The following is a 23,934-nucleotide window of genomic DNA, read 5'->3' as shown; positions in this document are numbered from 1 at the left end:
GTTAAGCGATATTTATCCCTAACGATGCATTGCAAAGATTTTTTTACCGTCAGAAATTATCGCAGATAAACCTTGCTATTATCAAGGTTTATCGCAAATACGATAAAAAACGAGCGCAATGCATTAATATCGCTGAAAACTCCGCGATATTCATGCATTACCGAGCTAATGCTCTTAGCCATGTTATCCACCTCCCATTGGATAACATGGCTAAGAACTGCTCAGGGCAGCTGTTACTTTTTGGAGATATTCGCGCTTATCTCGAATATTTCCAAAAGTTGATAATAGGAGATAGCGATGTTAGCGACTGTTTCCAGTCGCTAACATCTTGGCATGCCCACTTTGCATGTCATTAGTGATAAATATCACTCACATGCAAAGTGGGGCCCAAGATGGTCGCTATCTCCTACTAGCCGTCGCTAACTGGTGCTAGCAACAGCTACGTAATACAGATATAATTTTATCTCCGCGAAGCGGAGCGCTGTTACAGATATATATCTTGTTTTTGAACGTTAATTTCTCAAAATGCACTGAAGCACATATATTGAGACCTAGCAAAGGCACATCGGGCTACCAGTCCCTAATATTTTACCAAGTTTCGTGCAAATCCATTCAGCCGTTCGATTATTATTAATATTTATTTTTTTTGCCCCGCGGGGCCCTTTTAAAACCTCCACATCAAACCTAGGGGATCAGCGAGGATCTACTATGCCCCCTTATGGTCATTTGCCCCTTCGCTTTGGCCTCCTCTTGTCTCTCGATCCTACCGAGAGACAAGATGGCGGCCGCTACGGACTGTTTGGAATGTTTACAGACACCGGAGAGCCAATCAGCTTCGCTTCGCAAAGCTCCGTAACGCGAAAAGTACGCGAAGCGGTCCGCTGTTACAGATATATATCTTTTTTTGAACGTTAATTTCTCAAAATCCACTGAAGCACATATATTGAGACCTAGCAAAGGCACATCGGGCTACCAGTCCCTACAATTTTGCCAAGTTTCGTGCAAATCCATTCAGCCGTAAGATTATTATTATATTTTTTTTTTTTTGCCCCGCGGGGCCCTTTTAAAACCTCCACATCAAACCTAGGGGGTCAGCGAGGATCTACTATTCCCCCTTATGGTCATTTGCCCCTTCGCTTTGGCCTCCTCTTGTCTCTCGATCCTACCGAGAGACAAGATGGCGGCCACTACGGACTGTTTGCGGCCACTACGGACTGTTTGGAATGTTGACAGACGCCGGAGAACCAATCAGCTTCGCTTCACAAAGCTCCGTTGCGCGAAAAGTACGCGTCCTAGGCCGCTGCCCGGTCCGCGCTTACAGATATATATCTTTTTTTAAACGTTAATTTCTCAAAATCCACTGGAGCACATATATTGAGACCTACAAAAGGCACATCGGGCTACCAGTCCCTACAATTTTGCCAAGTTTCGTGCAAATCCATTCAGCCGTTCGGGCTAAAAGTGAGGCCAACCGCCCTATGGAAATTAACATGGGAAAAACGCGTTTTGGGACCCCCCTTTTTTCTCGGCCCCCCCTTGACGAACCCCCCCCAAATTTTCAAAGGCTGCTCAGAAACAAAATGTGCCATTTTCCTGAAAATTTCAGCCAATTCCGTCCACAAACGCCAAAGTTATTAGACATAGAATTTTCAAAAATCCCATAGAGAAAAAATCCTAACTATATATACCTACTGGCGACCGCCAGTAGGTAATATATATATATATATATATATATATATATATTCACTGAAAAAAACATAGGTTTCACACCAGTTGTAGTTAGGAATTAGCATTTAAAAAACTTATTAAATTCACTGAAAAAACCATAGGATTCACACCTGTTATAGTTAGCTGGAAGTTTTACTCGCATAAAATTCCCACGTTATAGTTAGTTGGACTAACTATAACTTGCGCGTGCAATGCACTGCTGATGACATCACATATTACATCACTCATGACATCACTCATGACATCACTGATGACACCATCCAGTGAATGTGTGTCTTTTTAAAAAATAAATATGTGTTATATATGTATATGTAAAAGTTGATGGAAGAATAAATGTTTAAATAAGTGTTTACATGGATGTTTTAAAAAAAAAAATGATTGGTTAACTGGTTTATTAAGTGTATCTTAGTGAATACATATATTAGAGAGTAATGTTTAAATATTTAAATATATGTATTAGTGTTTCACTTTGTGTATAAGTGGCTGCATGGGTTGGTGAGTAGCTACATGTGTATGTATATGGGTTATTAGATGTTTTTCTTAGTATCAGTATGAGTGTTTGTATGGTTTTGTGGGGTTATTACTTAGCACATAGATGCATGAATGACTGACTCTCTCTTTGGATGTGTTTTGAAGACAGCATATGTGCAGGACTGTATGGGTGGATGAGTGTATATATGTGTGTGTTAGTGACTGAATGACTGTCTCAATAGTATCTTTATCAGTAACTACATATGTTTTAATCTAATATATGTGAATATTGATGTATATAAGTGAGTATATGTGAGAGTAAGAGATTGTAAGAGTTCCTGTTTAAATAAGTATGTGTTTCTATAAGTGATTGTTTAAGAGAGTAAGTATGTGTAAGGTTCCTTAGAAGTAAGGTGGTAGTGTATGTATAGCTGTATATGCAAATAAATGGATGTTCAATAGTTTATTTGCATGTGTGAGTATGTGTGAGAGTATCTTTTGGATGACTGTCGGTGTGTAACAGGATGTATAGGTGTATCACTACATATGATGAGTGAGTATACGTATGAGTGATTATATAGAACTGTTGGTGAATGAGTGGATGTGTATATAGATTGTGGAATTATTGAATTGGTTGTTGTAACTGGTATGGGTATCTCCATTTTTTTGAAAAATGTAGTTTCTATTTTTGAATATGTGTTTCAAGGGTTACATTACAGTGAAAGGAGGTCTGTCACTCAGTCACAAGGATGGTGTCATCAGTGATGTCATGAGTGATGTCACTGACCATGTCATGAGTGATGTAATATGTGATGTCATCAGTAGTGCATTGCACGCGCAAGTTATGGTGAGTCCAACTAACTATAACGTGGGAATTTCAATGGTTTTATGCGAGTAAAACTTCCAGCTAACTATAACAGGTGTGAAACCTATGGTTTTTTCAGTGATTTTAATAGGTTTTTTAAATGCTAATTCCTAACTATAACTGGTGTGAAACCTATGGTTTTTTCAGTGAATTTCAATGTTTTTTTAATAGCAAATCTCTATAGGTATAAAAAGTAAAAAGTTGTATAACTAATTTTATATTGTATAATTATGTAATAGTTTTTTATTTATTTTTTTGCCCCGGAGCGCTCCCGGGGCGCGTACCGATGCGCTCACGGGTAAGCGCAGTGCTACGGCGCGCCCCGGGGCGTGTACCGGTGAGCGTCCCGTTAGCGCTATTCCCGCGAACGAAAACAACATCGTGACGTATCACGTAGCCGCGTGATGCATCATATGAAGCACTGCGTAAGCGCACCCGGAAACACGCGAGCGCATACGATCGCGCAACGTCCTGATGCGTGCCCCGGGGCGCGTAGCGTTAGCGCGTCGGGTCATGTGATCTGAAAATAACACTTTTCATTGGTGCAGATCAGTTTTGGTTTCCAAATGATGAAAACTCGGATCATGTGACTTGGAAATAACACTTTTTATTGGTCCAGAACAGTTTTGTTTTCCAAATTATGAAAGCCCCCACCTTTTTTCCTTATTCTGACTTTGTCCTTTGACTGAGGAAGACCTGTTTGGAGATCTGTCTCTAATCTTTTCTACTTTAAAATGGCTACAGTAGCAGCAGCAGCTGGTGGTCAAGAAGAAGAAGAGGAGGAGGAGGACGAGGAGGGGACAAGGACATTCCTCCCAGAAGACAATACCCCATATAGGCCAAAGGAACATATTGTATGGGAGTTTTTTTCCATCCCAGAGGGCAAGAAAAAAGTGAATGCGCCAAAGGTGACTTGCTGAATCTGTGGCATGGAACTTTCAAGGGGGAACCCTAATAGGAAATATTCATTTGGTAATTACACCATGATTAGGCATATGCAGCGCAAGCATTCCAACAACTATGCTGCTGCAGAGATGAGAGAAATGGCCAGTAACCTTCCCCAATCTTCACCCAGCACCTCCAAAAGAAAGCAACCCACTCCATCGGGACCAGACACAAGGGAGACTATGCCAATCATACAACCACGGTTTGGTGAATTCAGGGTCACTTGTATTTTTTGTGGTAAGACCATCAGCTATGGTGAGCAGAGCGTAAAGCTCATCGTTCTTGCTGGTGACAACCACAATTGCCCCAAAAAACCCTAATTTTTTCCTGATTTTTTTTTGCTCCAGTTGAGCCGTTTACAATTCCCTGTTTTTTGTTTCTCCCCATAAAAAATACAAAAAAATATAAAAGTGTTCAGAAATGCCAAAAAAGAATCTCTGTCATTCTTTTTTCCTTAGGGTACGCGCACCGGGGCGCGCACCCAAAAAAAAAGAACAAAAAAATTAATGAAGAAGTGAGCATGAGGGAAGAACACAGAGAGAAAGAGAGCTAGAGAGAGCAACACAGAGGGATTGTTTATTACATAGTAAAAAACAGAGAAGGTATAATAGGATGTTATTGAGAAAAGGAAAATGAATAAGGGAGCGAAATTAGGGAAGAGAGACGAAGAAGAGTAAAGTAGAGGTATTGGGAGAATGTGAGTGGGTGTTGAAAGAAAAAGGAAGGACAGTAAAGAATGGGGAAAGAAGGGTAGTGACGGAACTGGGATAAATGAACAACGGTGAAGGAGGGTGAAAAAAGAGCAGTGAGTGTAAGTAAAGAGGGGTGAAAGAGGGTGAAAAAACTGAATTAGGGTAAGACATGGGGAGTGACAGACAGAAAAGAGAGAGAGAGTAAAGGAAACAGTGACTGAAAGGGTCTGAGTGAAACAGGAAAGAAAGGTAAGTAAGGCAGTGTGGGTGACTTATATGGAGTCAATGGGTGTAGGTGGGGGTGTGGGTGTGTAACGTGTGTGTGTCTGGGTGTGAGTGTGTGGGGTGTTTGGGTATGGGTGGAGGTGTGGATGTGTAAGATATTTGTGGGGGGTGTGTGAGTGGGGGGGGTATGTGTGTGGAGTGTGTGTGTGTGTGGGATGTGTGGGTGTGTGTGTGTGAAGAGTGTGTGTGTGGCTGTGTGTGTGAGGTGTGTGTGTGGTGTGTGTGTGGGGTGTATGTCAGAGGTGTGTGTGTGTGTTGGGGGGGAGGTGTGTGTGTAGGAGTGAAGTAAATGATTAAGGTGAAGAGAATGAGTGAGGGAGCAAAGGAAGGGAACAGAGGGTAAGGGAAGTAAAGAATGGGGACTGAAAGAAGTTGAATGTGGGAGGGGAAATAGGGAAAGAGTATTAAACATGGAGAATATGAATAAGAGAGAGAAGCAGAGTAAAGAAACAGGAGTGAGGTAGGTTGAGAAAATAGTAGTGAGGTTAAAGCAAAGGGTCATGACAAACTACATTTTTTTAGTCACACTTACCATATAATAAATGTAACTTTAATTACATTTTGTTACTACATTTTGTATCTGTAAAGAGAGAAGAAAAAATAAGTTATAATTAGTAAAATATGTATTTAAAATTAAAGATACAAATGAAGAGGTTAAAAATCATAACAGTGTATTTAGAAATAAAGTAAGGTAGAAGGACAAAAAGATGGAAAAAGAAATAGAAGGAGAGCAAATTACTAAGAGTAAGGCATATAGATTCACTGACAGAAAGGAAGAGAAGAAGAGAAAAATGAACTGAAGGTAAGAAAGATACTAAAAGAATATGAGTTAGCAAAACTAAATCAGGAAACAGGAGTAAGTACAAAGATAATGACTGAGAGGGAAAGAAGTCTAATTAAGGATGCATTTAGAAGAATGAGGAATGGAAGATAACTGAGAGTAAGTGAAGGAGAGTCATAGAGTGAAGGGATGAAGGGAGAGAGGATAATATAGAAGGATTGAGGGAAAAGGAGTGAGGAAGTTAGTAGACAGAGAGACTAAGGGAAGGACTAAGTGAAGTGGATTACAATGAGTGAGGAAAGAAAAATGAGTAAGGGAGCAAAAGAAGGAAAGAGAGGAGAAAAGGACTAAAGCAGTGGTACTGAGAGAAAGTGATTCGGTGATGAAAGTAAAGAGAAGGACACTGAAAGATAGGAAATGAGGGGTAGTAATGGAACCGGACTAAAAGAAATGGGGTGAAGAACAATGAGAGAGGAGCAGTGAAGTTGTTGTAAGAGAAATTATAGAAGGTAGATAAACACAAGTGAACATAACACAAGGAGAGTGAGGGACTGAGGACATAGAGGTAGTGAACGGAAAATAGAGAGAAGAGGTAAAAAAAAAGGAGCAAACATAGATAAGCGAGGGAGAGTGGGTGAGTTATAGTGACAGAGTGTGACAATACTGTTGAGTGAGTAAAGAGGAATTACTAAAAGAGCAAAAGAGGAAAAGACGGAAAAGGGAAGTAAAACAGAGAGACTGAAAGCTGAAAAGTTATGCAAGGGAGAGAGGGGATGCAGACAGTTGAAATGAGAATGAGGGGTTGTGAAAGAAGTGGAGTAAAAGAACGGGGTTGAAAGAGAGTGAAAGAAATACATTATAAGTGAGTAAAAAGAGCTGAAAGAGGGTGGAAAAAGGAAAGTGAGTGTGAGACAATGGGAATACAATTTAAATTACAGAATATAAACTATAGATTAACTTGTACAACATGTTACATAGTTTATTTTTGCTGTTCTCAGAATATATTGAATTTCACTTAAAAAAGTGAGTTCAAACTACTCATCATATGACAGCGGGGGAAAAAAAACACAATCAAAAAGATTGTGTTTTAAAAAAAAACATCTAAACTTAAAAATAACAAATGTACACTAATCTTTGATTCACTTACTTTTCCTTTAGGCCAAATAGTATATCATGAAGGTCCTTTTCGTTGGAAAGTACTCTGCTGTTCTCTAAAAATTCCATTTCATCGACTTTCTAGAAGAAAACTTCGAAGAACATCTGAAATATTTTCATTATTTTCATATACTCCTTCTGTTTAGTCATAACTCTTTGCTCATTCCTTCACCATTCCTTAAGGCCAAATAGTGTCAGATGTATCAGTATATTTTCAAATTAATTAAAACAAACTCTAAAATTACCGTTTTTCCGACGTTCTGAAAGAAAGGCTCAAACAACATTTTCACAATATTTTAATTTTCGTAATTCCATCTCTGACTCACTCATGCTCATCATTTCCTATAATACTGATATCACTTACTATGAGATCCACTTACAGTACCTATATGACAACTCAATTTTTTATATTATCTTGATCACTTTTACTCAGAATATAATTTTAAACAGCAAACTAACCTTTATTAACTGCTCCCGACTTCATAGGCCAATTACCTTTACTTAAATTTTGGTTCTAAAAACACTAGGTATGAATTTTTTAAGTCAAAAGGCAAACGTTGTTTGAAAGTCAAATGAGTGTCATTACAGCGGGTCCAACCTTTACGACTTTTTAATTAGCATGTGTAATGCCCTGATGTTGTTGAAGGACCGTCATGATAAATAATAGCTACAGTTGCAAAGGTTCTTCCTGGAATTGATAACTGAGAAGCCACAACATTTTTAATAGAAGTTGACAATTTACTTCCATCAGGTCTACATCGTTGGAACATTAAAATCACATATTTACCATAAGTTTGTAAAAATAATGTGGACAGCATTGCAGACTTACATTGGGTACGCACCATATTGTGATCAGCTGCTTTAACTAGATTATTAAAAGACACTGATTTGCAGTCTGGTAAAGTCAAATATATAAATCTTTCAGTGTCTATTGTAGTACTACTTGATAAACTACGGTTGTCGCAGTCATGCTGCCATTGATAAGAAAGGCTAAAAAGATTTTTTATATCTACACCTTCATCTTCCAAAACATCAAACATATACATTATAAATTCCTGACAATCCTGCTGAATATTCTGTGAAAATTGATTTTGACCAGAACATATGTCTAGAAGATTTCGAATTTCTGAAACACTTTCTATTTTTGCTCTATCACTGCTACATTTCTCAAACACAGAATTCAAGAAACAGCAGAATGTTTGATCCCGATTTTCAACAATCTGTTCTTGTAAATTTTGAAGAAAAAAAACAACATTAACCGCTACATTAGCATAGCAGTTGACACCAGAACTGTTTTCAAACTCAAATCCAACAACATCTTCAACAGAATCCTTTTTCTTTCTACTTACAATTACAGTTTCATCTACTTTTTGTCTTTTTGCTACTACGTCACTGCAATTATTCTCATTTCTTCTTTTTTGGCCTACCACACGTTTTTCAAACAGAGGATATTGAGGCAAATGTGGAGCATACTCTCTGCTCAACCTATTGTATTCTTTAACACAATCTAGATCAGCACAAATCTTTGTTTCATCACACTCAATCAAGTACAATCCTGATAAAGTTCTGACTCGTGATAATGCCACATATGCCGTACCCTCTTTAAACACAGAACTTCCAATGTTCAACAAAGCACTATCTACACTTAAACCTTGAGATTTATGAATTGTCACCGCATATGCTAAACAAACAGGAAACTGTTTTCGGCGAACATATAAGTCTTTCACAAGCAAAAATCTAGCTGAACAACGACAAATTTGTTCTATTTCGTCAATGCCATCAAATTTAATTTTTTAAATTTCAATTCCATCTCTATTTTTCTAATTCACAAAAACAACAACATGACCCATTGCTCCATTTACCAGACCTCTTTCAACATTTAAATTCCTTCTCAAAATGATACGACAATTTAAACACACATTCAGAGTCTTTTCAAAACCAGCAGTTTTAGATATAGTCTTCTCTAATGAATCCAATTTTGATTTCAAATTTTCTGACAAAATAATTGTTGCTCCCATATGCTCTATTTTATCTATAGCTTCCAGTTTCACTATCTCTTCATTTTCTAACTTTAACATTTTGTTGTTGAACATGGAACATTCTTTCAGAGTTGGCATCAAACATATGCCAGATTTCTTCTCGTTCATTTTCTTAAAAATATTCTCTGGAAGAATGTTTTCATTTGGGTACAAATTTGAAATTAATTGTCCATGTAAAGCTTCTTTCCCATGCTGACTTACTTTTCCGATTCTTACATCTTGTAGAATATTTTTATAATCTTCATCCTTTGCCTGCCGCATATTTTGGAGTAGTTCTGCATATTTGAAATTTAAGGATTGGTGTCACTACAACGCATGCTTTTACCACGCATGCCTTTACAATGCGGTTTTTACCACGCAGTCCATTACAACGCATAATGCTTTTAGGCGCTGGATAGTGAATTATTTAATTTACTATTCCAACTCCAGTCCCCGTGGATAGCAGGGAAGGTGTTGGATAGTATATTAAATACATTCCCTATCCTAGAGCGCCCCCCAGCGCATTGCGTTGTAATGGTTTGCGTGGTAAAAGTTGCGATGTAATGGTAGTGCGTTGTAAAAAATTTGTTGTAACCGTGCTACACCGAAATTTAACCATATATTAACGTTTCCAATGCTTCCTAGGCACTTCCTGGTATCTTCATGCGTGACCATTTTAAACACTGGTTGTCCTTTCACTGGAGTCAACTGCAGTAGATCTCCAAAAACAATAATGTGTTTTCCTCCGAATAACACATCATACTCTGTTATAAGAATTTCTTGCATTCTCAAATGCACAAAAGCAAGCATTAGATTTGAGACCATGCTTACTTCATCAATGATGAGAAGTTACATTTTCTTCAGGACTCTGGAAACTTCGGAACACGTATCTCCAGATAGCTTGTGGTATTGCAATTTGTTATCATGCTCCACTGGCAGCATCAGTAAACGATGTAAAGTAATCCCTTTAATATTATGTGCTGCCAGCCCAGTTGGAGTGGTAACAACACAAGACAGCGGTGATTCAGTAATTCTGCAGATAAGTTGCAATTGCTTTAATCAGAAAACTTTTTCCAGTTCCCGCTTCTCCACTCACGTACAGTTGGACAGGCTTAAATGATGTACATGAGCACTCTTTTTTCTCATGACTGAATCCATGTTCAACCTGTTCTGTGACTTCGTCATATATCTGTTTCTGCTCAAGGTTTAGTTGTTTCACCAAATCTTCTAAGTTAACTACATCATCTTGAGCTTGTTCCATAGCTCTTTCCACCTCATCCATGTCAGTGGTAGCTTCATTTTGGATAATTGGTCCTCCTAGTGGATCCTGACTCAATGAAGCAGAACTCTGACTGTATGAGAAGTGTCTCTGGCGATCTCTACAGCAATTGCGGCTTCTTGCTCTATTTCTTCGTTCAACATTTGCAGATAATTTGGAAAAACAGGACATTCTATGGTATCCTTGGTTGCATTAAAAGAATCTTCGTAACAGAGAAAATCTCCAAGTAATTCCTCTTCTGTAAGCCATGGCTTAAAGAGTTGCAAAAGAGCTAAATAGTAAAATTTCCTTTTCTCTGGATTTTCACAACTCAATTTTCGATGATTAATCAAATGGCCTTTTCTCTGCTTCACTAGACAGCCTTCACACCCAATGACATCATATATTCCATTATTGATATCTTCTCTGATGTTCCTCTTATAAATATATCTTTGCAGAACTTCATAGAGACAAGCGTTCTCAAGGGAAGGACTTCTATTTGGATAGTATGTATCCAACATGTTTGTCTTCAAAATATCTGTACTTTCTGGTTCTTTCTCCGCCAAATACTCAATTTCTTGTACAGATTTCAAAACTCGGTTTCGTGTTGCAGCAAGACCTAGACTCACCCAAATGATGGTTCTAGATTTGGTATATAGACTTGCTGATGACAATCCAATAGAACATTCATATGCTCCAATTTCTCGATGTGACAACATCTTCAGACTGTAACTGTATAATTTCTTGCTTAGACTCTTTTCATGGGAAATGTCCTCCCACATTTCCTTCAGTTCTGTCTTTTCTTTTTTTGTGATGTAAGACATCACATATCGAGCCACAGCAATAGAGTGGTCAGCAACGAACTGAATATCCATGTTAGCATTCCACATGGACAAAATCACTGGGTTGTAGTCGTTGATGTACTTGGACTCTTCGTTTCTTTTTAAATTGTATGTATTTTTTTGTGATTTCCTCATCACAGTATGTCGCAGAGAAGACATCAAATTATTTACTCTTCCTTTAGAAATCACTGGTCGTGGAAACGCGAAACGACATTTTGAATAGAACTTGTCTTTGTTTCTGAATTTTCGACAACAGTACTTTCCACAACGATGGGATTGAAAGCGTAAAACTTGTTGCCTTAAACTGTTTTCTTCGGTACTTTTCGGAACAGCACATGTTGAAAACTCTTCAATGAACCTCATCACTGTCTCATCCGAATCTGTTCCAAATTTGGGTGCATCTTTAATCCACAACAACATATGTATGTGAGGAGCACCTCTCGCTTGATACTCCTTTCTCCAAAAGAAATCCAAAACCTCTCCAAGGGGGGGATTTTTTTTGTTGGTAATAAAAGACATCATAGCTTCAAATCTATGATTGAAATATCTGCATACATTCACTGGATCCAAAGAACACAGTTCTCCAGCAGTTTTGAATTCTATATTTTGTATATTTACATTTGCCTCTCGTAGAAATTGAAGTAAGTCGTCCCATGCATACTCGGCATAGCTAAGAGTGAGGAACCATGTAGGAGTTCCTAAGTTTCTTAGCATACATTTCAATTCCCCATGACGACGGTACCAATACTCATTTGTATCACGCTGACATGCCATGAGATTGATTAGATGAGATTCCAAAATATTGTCTTGCAGATTGGCTTTCTCCATAAAGTCCCTCGCCGAAACATTTTGCAGATGTGCTCCACTTTTCAGTATATGGTTCACTGCATAAGAAAGCCCAGACAAGTCACTTTCATACAGTAGATGAAACAAATAAGGAATGCATTGACAAAACCTTGGATCTTCAGCATATAATCTTACAGTTCGATATTCAGATACAGGAATTTGAAGTGGTCGATCGTCATATCGTCCACCTCGACCTGTTGGAAATAAATGTGGAAAACAACGAGCTTCCAAACTTTCTTACCAAACACTAATGGGACTTCCTTTTGCTGCTTTCATTTGAAACAAGTCAATTGCATTCCCCATCACTTCTTTGGAATGCAAAGGATGAACAGTATAATGTTCATATATTTCTTCACTTCTAGACACATCAACTTTTTCGATTTGGCCAGCTGAACAATCACTGTCTTCATCTGTAGCTGTTTTCTCTGCTTCAACACATACATGTTTGTAGTACTCATTGTTTTTCACCAAATACAACGTTGCCTTTTTGACTTTCCTAACATCCACTAAATCTTGCCAGATTTTCTTACTCTTTGTCGGAACCCCATTAACTAGAATAACCAGAGGTTCCTCTTCCACTTTCTCTACACCAATGGTATCAATATTTTTCTTGAAATCTAGAGGCAAATAAACAACTCTTCCCTTTAATCCTCTCTGTAAATCTGTAGGAGGCAATTTCCCTATCTTAGGCTCCATGCGAACAATAGCCTGAAAAGGATGGACACATTGAATCAAAATAGACTCATATGTATTTAAATCCATCAATTCAGGAGGAATGTCTACCAACTCCAGATTATTATGAACAGCTCTAGCAGGCATTCTGTTTTGATTTAATTTATCATAATAATATTTACAAATACGCTGATCAGAACTCAAATCAAAACAATTCTCCACCCACAAATAAGTTGCAAAATCCTTCCACTCATAATTATTTATCTTTTCACTTTTTACGTATAAATCAACTAATCTAGTTTGATGCTTATAATGAGTTCGTCGACAACACACACAAGTAAAATTCGGCCTTTCACTTGATTTCACCTTAAACTTGGTAATTTCCTGGTCAAACTTTTCTGTACTTGAAATGTGTATATTGTCTTCCACATTACCTTCTATTTCTGTGTCAATTTCTACACTGTCCTCTTTATCACCAAAATAACAAATCTCAATTTCTTCACAAATCTTCTTCACATCTAATTCAGTTCCATGCAAAAGAGCACTGTTTAACTGTTTAAGCTTAAGTGCTGGACTTTTTGCATAATACAACATTCTCACTAATTTCCTCATTTTGGTATGATGCACTGCTAACATCCTAAAATGATGAAAAACACTCTGACAGACTTTTCTAGAAAGACAAGCCAGTGAATGCCCTTGCAAACCTGTGTTTTCTCTCACTCTACAAGGATCTAAGTCTTGCAACATCTTCATTTTCTGTTTTAGACCTTTCTTACTATATGTACGTAAGAAATTACAAAACAAATCAATTGATTCCTGTCGCACACTACAAATACTACTACACTTCCAAGTGTACACTGGACCCTTAGTACGTCTCCCTAAAACTTCATCAGTTAACACCTCTTTTGGTTCTCTAGGCACAATTTTCTCTTTTTCAATCAGACAACCGTCTTTCACCTCATATGCTCGACCACTGGTGTCAACTGCATGCACTAAATCATTCTCCTGAAAGTAACTCTCCTCATTAAAAAATGGCTCACAACTTGAACTGTGCATCCATTCTCCTGAAAAAACTTTACAAAAATTAGTCCGATTAATTACTCTTTTCCATCTACTGTTTGATTTGAAAACATCAATTGTCTTGTTAAGTGTCCTAATTCTATTGATTATTAAAATAAATAATTTTTTCTTAACTTCAAAAGCCTGATCAACAATCTTCTCTACATTTTTCTTTTTCTTATAAAAAGCAGCTCTCTGTTTACCTCTCCTAATGTTTTTTAACAAATTTAAAACCACCCTATTGCAAAACATTAGTTTACGAATGTCTCTAAACTGATTCTGCCTTCTATTCCTATACATATTTTTCTCTCCTGCTCCAGTAATAACATGTTTTGAGGGCGTCTCCTTCCTTTTCAAATTTGCTCTCTCCTTCTCTTTTTCTACATTCTGTCCAACATTTTTTTTTGATCTACATATGTTCCGTAAGAAAGACTTAGTTGTCTTACCAGGAGCTTTTTTCCCGTTTTTTGAAGTATTTGTTGTAGAGGAGTGCTGTAATTCCTTTGCTGTTTTTGATTTTTTCCGCTTATCATCTTTCCTTCTCCTCTGCCTTGAGTGCATATTTCCTTACTCTTGAAATCTTGATTTCAATCTTTGGTAAAGAAAAAAATAACACATTATAGACCACTATTACCAAACAACAAAGCAATGACAAAAGGCAAACGGTCTATTCAGGGTTGCAGATGAGGTGACGATTGTCCAGGGGTGCAGAGGAGGTGAAGCCTGTATTGAACAGTGTAGTGGAAGAGAGGTCTGTCCACAGGTACAAAGAAGGTGAGACCTGTGTCTAAGAGTGCAGTGGGGGATAGCCTTCATGAAGTCTAGTCCACTGCACTCTTACACACTAACTTCAAAACCTATGCTTCCCAGGAAAGGCCTCTCTCCCACTACAGTCTTGAACACAGTCCTCACCTCCTCTGTACCTCTGGACATGCCTCACCTCATCTGCACAATCTACTTCCTAATCTGACATAACACAGGTGACAATATTGTAAAAAGTTGAAATATATTTATTTAATCATGCAGACACTATTTATTCCTTCTCAAAAAGTCATTGATTTGCCCCAAAATCGTTTTTTAAATAACATTTTAGACACACAGTGCAGGTCCTATGTACAAGCATTCAGTGTCCATGAGTACAGTGGAGAGGACTGACCTCCTCTGACCCTTGGACAAGCCTTACCTCATCTGTGTCCTCTGGACAGGCCTTAATGTATTGAGTATAATTGATGGTAACTGGGTGCAGATGAGGTGACGCATGTCCAAGGGTGTAAATAAGCTGAGGCCTGTCTAAGGATGCAGATTAGTTGAAGTCTATTCAGGGTTGCAGATGAGGTGAGGATTGTCCAGGGGTGCAGAGGAGGTGAGGCCTGTATTGAAGAGTGTAGTGGAAGAGAGGTCTGTCCAGGGGTACAAAGAACGTGAGGCCTGTGTCTAAGACTGCAGTGGGGAATAGGCTTCATGAAGTCTAGTCCACTCCACTCTTAGACACAGGTCTCACCACCTATGCTCCCCAGGAAAGGCCTCTCTCCCACTACCGTCTTGAACACAGACCTCACCTCCTCTGTCCCTCTGGACATGCCTCACCCCTTCTGCACAATCTACTTCCTAATCGGAGGTAACACAGGTGACATCATTGTGAAAAGTTGAAATATATTTATTTAATCATGCAGACACTATTTATTCCTTCTCAAAAATCTAAAAGTCATTGATTCGCCCCAAAATTGTTTTTTAAATAACATTTTAGACACACAGTGCAGGTCCTATGTACAAGCATTCAGTGTCCATTAGTACAGTGGAGAGGACTGACCTCCTCTGACCCTTGGACAAGCCTTACCTCATCTGTGTCCTCTGGACAGGCCTCAATGTATTGAGTATAATTGATGGTAACTGGGTGCAGATGAGGTGACGCATGTCCAAGGGTGTAAATAAGCTGAGCCCTGTCTAAGGATGCAGATTAGTTGAAGTCTATTCAGGGTTGCAGATGAGGTGAGGATTGTCCAGGGGTGCAGAGGAGGTGAGGCCTGTATTGAAGAGTGTAGTGGAAGAGAGGTCTGTCCAGGGGTACAAAGAAGGTGAGGCCTGTGTCTAAGACTGCAGTGGGGGATAGGCTTCATGAAGTCTAGTCCACTGCACTCTTAGACACAGGCCTCACCGCCTATGCTCCCCAGGAATTGCCTCTCTCCCACTACCGTCTTGAACATAGACCTCACCTCCTCTGTCCCTCTGGACATGCCTCACCCCTTCTGCACAATCTACTTCCTAATCTGAGGTAACACAGGTGACATCATTGTGAAAAGTTGAAATATATTTATTTAATCATGCAGACACTATTTATTCCTTCTAAAAAATCTAAAAGTCATTGATTTGCCCCAAAACCGTTTTCAAATAACATTTTAGACACATAGTGCAGGTCCTATGTACAAGCATTCAGTGTCCATGAGTACAGTGGAGAGGACTGACCTCCTCAGACCCTTGGACAAGCCTTACCTCATCTCTGTCCTCTGGACAGGCCTCAATGTATTGAGTATAATTGATGGTAACTGGGTGCAGATGAGGTGACGCATGTCCAAGGGTATAAATAAGCTGAGGCCTGTCTACGGATGCAGATTAGTTTAAGTCTATTCAGGGTTGCAGATGAGGTGAGGATTGTCCAGGGATGCAGAGGAGGTGAGGCCTGTATTGAAGATTGTAGTGGAAGAGAGGTCTGTCCAGGGGTACAAAGAAGGTGAGGCCTGTGTCTAAGACTGCAGTGGGGGATAGGTTCATGAAGTCTAGTCCACTGCACTCTTAGACACAGGCCTCACCACCTATGCCCCCCAGGAAAGGCCTCTCTCCCACTACAGTCTTGAACACAGGCCTCACCTCCTCTGTCCCTCTGGACATGCCTCACCTCATCTGCACAATCTACTTCCTAATCTGAGGTAACACAGGTGACATTATTGTGAAAGGTTCAAATATATTTATGTAATCATGCAGATACTATTTATTCCTTCTCAAAAATGTAAAAGCCATTCATTTTCCCCAAAATCGTTTTTCACATCACATTTAAGAAACACAGCACAGGTCCTATGTACAAGCATTCCATGTCACTACTGAAACTTCACAATTTCACAAAATAAAAAATCCCCTATCTTGCAAATATTCATACCAACAATTATCAAAAAACATGACACAAACCAACAGCAAAGAAGCTCAATGTGCTTCCTAGTATGAGGTAACACAGGTGACATCATTGTAAAAGGTTCACATGTATTTCTTTAATCATGCAGACACTATTTATTCCTTCTCAAAAATGTAAAAGCCATTAATTTTCCCCAAAATCGTTTTTCATATTACATTTAAGAAACACAGCACAGGTCCTATGTACACGCATTCAATTCAACTACTGAAACCTCACTATTTCACAAAATACAAATCCCCTTTCTTGCAAATGTTGATACCAAGCATTATCAAAAAACATCACACGAACTAATTGCAAAGAAGCTCAATGTGCTTCCTAATATGAGGTAACACAGGTGACATCATTGTAAAAGGTTCAAATGTATTTCTTTAATCATGCAGACACTATTTATTCCTTCTCAAAAATGTAAAAGCCATTCATTTTCCCCAAAATCGTTTTTGACATCACATTTAGGAAACACAGCACAGGTCCTATGTACAAGCATTCCATGTCATTACTGAAACCTCACTATTTTTCAAAATACAATTCCTCTATGCAAAGAAACTCAATGTGCTTCCTACACTGAGTTAACACAGGTAACATCATTATAAAAAGAGTCAAATGTATTTCTTTAAGCATGCACACATTATGTATTCCTTCTAAAAAATGTAAAAGCCATTCATTTTCCCCCAAATCGTTTTTGACATCACATTTAAGAAACACAGCACAGGTCCTATGTACAAGCATTCCATGTCACTACTGAAACTTCACAATTTTACAAAATACAATTCCTCTATGCAGTAAAAACATTTTACCAAGCATTATCAAAAAAGCATGACACAAAGCAACATTAAAAAACCACAATATGCTTTCAAATATTCTTCATAGAGTATACAACTCTCTATCTATATTAAATGAATAATTACTCACCTTTACAAATGCTTTGGGAGATTGGGAAACGTGTCAGACACACACACCAATATTTCTTTAGCAGAGCAAAAGGTATGTACTCCAGGCACTGCAACCATGAATGGCACAGAAAACCTCTAATTCTACACACATATTCCTCATGGTAACCAATCAAAACTCTTCCCTCTCTATTTTCAATTCAACACCCTTCCCCCTCTCAGCCCTTTCTACCTGTTACCATAGCAACTCCCTCCTCACTGAGCTCTCAGGTTTAAAAGTTTATTCTACAATGTTGCAATTCAACTTAGCAAGGATGTTTGACCTCTTAATACCCCAGCTTATCCAGTGCAATGTTTCTTTAAATGACTTTTTCTTAACCATTCAAATTGTTTCTTTCACAAAACAGAACCATGCACCCTAACTTTCAGTTTTCAACTATCTGAATCCACCAATCATTCATTGTGATTCAAGAGCACTGAAACTCCACAGTTTTTTTTGTTGCAAACTCCTACTGTTCAAACTGCCATTTCATTCCCACACTCCATCTGACTGCACCAGAACCTCCTCTTACCATGTATTCTGTCTGGATTATTGGACATAGCTACATCCACTGGGCTCAAAGGTATGAAGCTACCAGAAATGTTCACAACCTTGATTTACCAAATGTGAACATTAAATGGATTGGCCCGAGAGGATTGAGATGTCATCAATTGATACCATTGGTGAAAACCTTTTTGTATCTTCCACACCCTCACCTCATAATTCTGCACTGTGGTGGAAATGACTTAGGCACTTTGACTGGGGTAGGTCTGGAAATGCTTTTAAAGGACACCTTTGAACAATTGATGGCACTTTTTCCTCAAACTGCCTTGGTATTTTCCAATATATGCCAAAGACAGAAATGGAAGTGGTCCAACCAATTTTGTCCACAATTTGAGAAAGCACGGAAACATGTGAATAAATCTGTTTCTGCTTACATGAGAGACTATGGAATGGGTTCAATATACAACAACAACTTGCGTTACAACATGCAAGATATCTACAGAGGAGATGGTGTGCAATTCTCAGAAGAGGGGAATAGAATATTCCTCCTGAATTTAAGATTGTGCATTGGAACCTACTTGTAGGTACCTAAATCAGCCCCAGAACCCAAAAGCTCTTTTCAGGGCTACCCTACATCTGATCACTCAAAATTATTATTTTACTCTAACTTTTTTCACTAATTTTCACCAAAGTACGCTCCCCGGTACGCTTCCTGGTGCGCGTACCGGGCGCTCACCCCGCGAAAATTAAAATAAATAAATAAATTGGGGCCTATATGGGCCTCCTAAGCCCCCCTCAGATAACCTAGGGGGTCAGGAAGTGTCTACCGTGCCCCCTTTTACCCATTCCCAGCGTTGTTTGTCCTCTATCTTGTGTCTCAAATCTACCAAAACACAAGATGGAGGACTCCCGTTGCGCTGCCGGTACGCGTACCGGGGCGCGCACCGGTGAGCGCTCCCAAATTTTTTAAAAGTTAATTTACATAAAAACCTCTTTAGAGATGGTCACCAAATATAGAATAGGCCATACTACATACCAGTCCCTACCATTTTCCCAAATTTGGCGGAATTCCATTCAGCCATTTGCCCTGTAGCCCTGTCTAAATATCCTGAGGTAAATTACATGACAAAAACACATATGAACAGTTAGGATTTACAACCAATTAAAATGTTACTTTCATTTTCTACTATTTTTTCCTGACATTTGATTGGTTATGTACATGAATATAAATGTAAAATGAGAGGGAAACACGGCCATTTTGACTACACCTACCTGAGGTACATCTTGAAACAATTTTCTCCATTTATCTTCATCACCTTTCAATAAGGTAAGTTGTTAATTTGTAAGGGGCACTTTAAGGTAATTTGTAAAAACGTTTTCTGATAGTTATTTTATAGTTATAGATTGAGATAGGCTTCTCTGTTATAGTTATAGATTGAGTTAGGCTTCTCTGGTATAATTATGAAATTACTTAGGCTTCTTCACATACTCTTTTTTATGTTTCTACTTCCTGCCTGATACCATACACTGCCCAAAGATAACTTCACTGTTAAAAACTCAGAAGTACCTGTCTCAACTTAAACCCAACACTGCCCTAACTCTACTGATATATTTATTTTTAATGCAATTTACAGCAAGAAAATGGAAGGAGAAGCAAATATTTCCTTCGAAATAGTTCTTCCAAACAATCCTGAGGAAGACTTGGACTTTATGGATCAGTCTCTAGACGAAGAATTAGTTAATTGTGTGGAAGAAATCGAATCATTGACTGAAAATGAGGACATTCCTGACGATATAATGTTGGAAGTGTTATTAAATTTTGAAAAATCAGAGCAATACATTTTTATTTATTAATTAAAAATTTCTCTAGACATTATTCTTTTTTATATGTAATTTAAGAAATAGTACCAAAATGAATATAACATAAAGTGTGACTTATAGTATACTGTGCAACTTTTTTGTCCTACATAGTCATTTTGCTCATAGTTACTTCCTTTCTCCCACTATATTATCTCCAATGTGTATTTGACATCTCTTTTTCATCTCCTGCCTCCATGTAGTTTCTGCTTTCCTGAGAGACTGTGGTATAGATTCCATATACCACAGTAACTTCTGTAACAACATGCAAGATATCTACAGAGGAGACGGTGTACATTGAATTTAAGACTCTGTATTGGTACCTACATGCTGGTACTTAAATCACCCACACAACACAACAACTCTATTCAGAGCTACCCTACCTCTAAGCACTTTAAATTATTATTTTACTGTTTCACTGGGTTTTCCCCATGTGTGAGGGGGGGGAGGTGTGTGTGGGGGATGTGTGGGGTGTGTCTGTGAGGTGTGTGAGTGTGGGTGCGGGTGTGGGTGTGGGTGTGAGTGTGTGGGGTGTGTGAGTGTGGGTGGGGGTGTGGGTTTGCAAGGTGTGTGTGGGTGTGTGTGGTGTTTGGGTGTGGGTGGAGGTGTGGGTGTGTGAGGTGTGTGTAGGTGTGTGTGTGGAGTGTGTGCATGTGGATGTGTGTGGGATGTACTTGTAGGTACCTAAATCAGCCACAGAACCCAAAAGCTCTTTTCTCAGCTACCCTACCTCTGAACACTCAAAACAAATATTTAACATGAACTTTTTTCACTATTTTTCACCAAAGTACGCTCCCCGGTGCGCGTACGGGGCGCTCCCCCCGCGAAAATCGATTTTTTTTTTTTGCCCCGCAGGGCCCTTTTATGGCCCCCACATCAAACCTAGGCGGTCAGGAGGGGTCTACCCTGCCCCCTTATGGTAATTTCCCCCTTTGTTTTTGCCACCTCTTGTGTCTCGATCCTACCGAGACACAAGATGGCGGCCGCTCCGGACTGTTTCGAATGTTGACAGACACCCGAGAGGCAATCAGCTTTCCGCGCGCGAACTCGCGGTGCGCGCCAGGAGCGCTCCCCGGTGCGCGTACCGGGGCGCGCTTATAGATATATATATATTTTTTAATCTAAATTACTCAAAATCCACTGGAGCACATATCTTGAGACATAGCAAAGGCACATCGGGCTACCAGTCCCTACAATTTTGCCAAGTTTCGTGGGAATCCATTCAGCCGTCGGGCTAAAAGTGAGTCCAACCGCCCTATGGAAATTAACATGGGAAAAACACGTTTTGGGACCCCCCTTTTATCTCGGCCCCCGCTTAAGGAATCCCCCCCAAACCTTCAGGGAAGGAGCGAGGCAAATTTGAGGAAAATTACAGGCAGATCCCTCAATCTGCGCCAAGGTTATTCCCAATAGAATGTTGCGGATTCCCTATGGAAAACAATCCTAACTATAACTACCTACTGGCGACTGCCAGTAGGTAATATATATATATATATATATATATATATATATCTATTTTATTTTTATATAATTTTAAAAATTCAATAAAGATAATAGTTAATAAATACATTTTAAGTAAATATATGTATATGTATACATTTTTATGTTTGTGTGTTTATATTTTTTTAAATTACGTTTATTTGTTATACTTAGTTAAAATGTATATTGAATTGAATTTATTTTGTTAACAATAATATTAAAATGTAATATATTTACGTTGTATTATTTTGATATATATTTTTAAATCAATATTTTTTACATCTATATTTTTTACCTCGATATTTTTGATTCAATATTTTTGTACTTACCTGTTAAGGTATTGGAGTCGATATTTTTTCAGTCAATATTTTTTGCAGTCGATATTAGGAACATCGATGTTTGTTACATCGATATTTAATCAATGAACCATCTAAATGTAGGATCAGAATGGGCACGAAAATACGTCCTGGAACCAAATTAAAAGTTGCCCCAATTGGCGAATCAGATTACGATAGAAGTGTTCCCATTTGGCACAAAGGTGCACAAACTGATCTGCCAAATGAATATTATTCATATTTTGTGACCGTCTATGAACGGCTGCCAGTGCGTGGATGGACTGGATGCCTGCAAGGGACAGCAGACCTGCCCCTGCATATGCTTTCCCAAAATAGGAATGAGTAGTGTATGCAACAATTGCAAATACATCCCCTAATGAGGTACTCCGGGCGTGATCAATAACGTGCTTCACAGAGTCAATGAAGTTTCATTATTTATTCAATGTTGGTCATCGTTTGTTTGTTTAAACACCTGATATTAAAGGCATATCAATCGTGTAGAAGTTATTTCATTATTCTAGCACATGAACTCTTCTCCAATGCATTTCGGGCCGAAGGGCCCTTTGTCACGGAGTGCTGCGGAGGAAGACGAAAAAGGCAACAGTAAGGGGCTGGTGGACTGAAAAACATAATGGTGGGAGATTATCCGTGTCTATGAGTGAGGGGATAAAGGTAAATCGGTGTGTCTAAGGTAGTGCGCGGAGGAAGGTGAAATGGAATATTACCGCATGAGGTTGGAGTGAAGATAGTTAACATGCGTGAGCGTTTGAGGTGAAATGTTAGAGACTTACTTCGTGCTTAAGCGTAGCGGAGTCCGCTGGTCAACGGTTGCGAAATCTGTATCAGAGGTGCTCATGGGAGGGAACTATAAGAACCTGCAGGTGAACAGAGTGGGTGGGCCAGGTAAAAGGTAAACATAGAAAAGGGTGCTGAGAGTTAGAAGGGTGAGGTGGCCATCTTGTGATGGTATATGAACGTGAGGAAATGAATAAGTGGGAGCAATGAGCGGCAATGTGAACCATGTAAACAAAGTCATCAAAATACAAAGGGTGTACGTTACAGGTAACAACTATATTCAATGCGGTCGTTAAGACCGTGCGGCTTCTGAGTCTGTAATCGATAAATCCATTCGAGTTCTCGTTTTAGCAACAGTTTGTGATTGTCAGTTCCTTCTCTTTTGCTGACGGTCTCCAAAACAATAAATTTCAATTGTGCGATGGTATGGCGCGATTCAGCAAAATGCATGGCAATGTTGGATTTTTCTTGTTTCGTGCGTATGTTGGATTTGTGTTCGTTTAGACGTGTTTTTATTTTTCGTTCTGTTTTCCCAACATAAATCTTCCCACAGGGACATTTCAAGGCATAAATTAAGTTCATTGAATCGCATGTGGCGTCAACTTGTAATTTGATGGTATGACCCTTCATAGGGTGTTGGATGGTGTTGCCCTTGATTATGCAGTTGCAATGGTTACAATTTAGGCATGGTTGAGTGCCTCGATGTTGCCGGGTTGTTGTGGTGGGTTTAGAAAGGATTTCTTTGAAGTTTTTGCTTCTTGTGTAAGCAAACAAGGGAGGTTTTTCAAAGATGCCCCGAAGATCGGGTTCAGCCTGTAGAATGGGCCAGTGCTTAAGTATAATTTTTTTGTAGATAGAACTTACTGTGGAAAATTTAGAAACAAGCACTATGCGAGATTCATTGTCTTTCTTGGCCTTTTGTAAGCAGTCTTGTCTGGACATCTTAGCTATGCGATTCTGCGCGTCGCGAAGAACATCCTCTGGGTAACCACGGTCAACAAATCGTTCATGCATTTCGTTGATGCGTGTTGTTAGTAGGTGTTCATCTGACACTATGCGTTTTACACGTACCATTTGGGAAAATGGTAGATGCTTTTTCAGGGAGCCTTGGTGGAAGCTTGAGTAGTGCAGGGTGTTGTTACGGTCGGTGGATTTTCGATGGAGGTCTGTGATAAACCCTTGAGGGGTAATCTTGATGTTGACATCCAAGAAGGATATTGCTGTATCACTAATTTG

Source organism: Lissotriton helveticus, chromosome 8 (genome assembly GCF_964261635.1).
Source record: "Lissotriton helveticus chromosome 8, aLisHel1.1, whole genome shotgun sequence".
NCBI classification, from domain to species: Eukaryota; Metazoa; Chordata; class Amphibia; order Caudata; family Salamandridae; genus Lissotriton; species Lissotriton helveticus.
The sequence above is the reverse complement of the archived record's forward strand: the minus strand, read 5'-3'. Positions refer to the sequence as shown.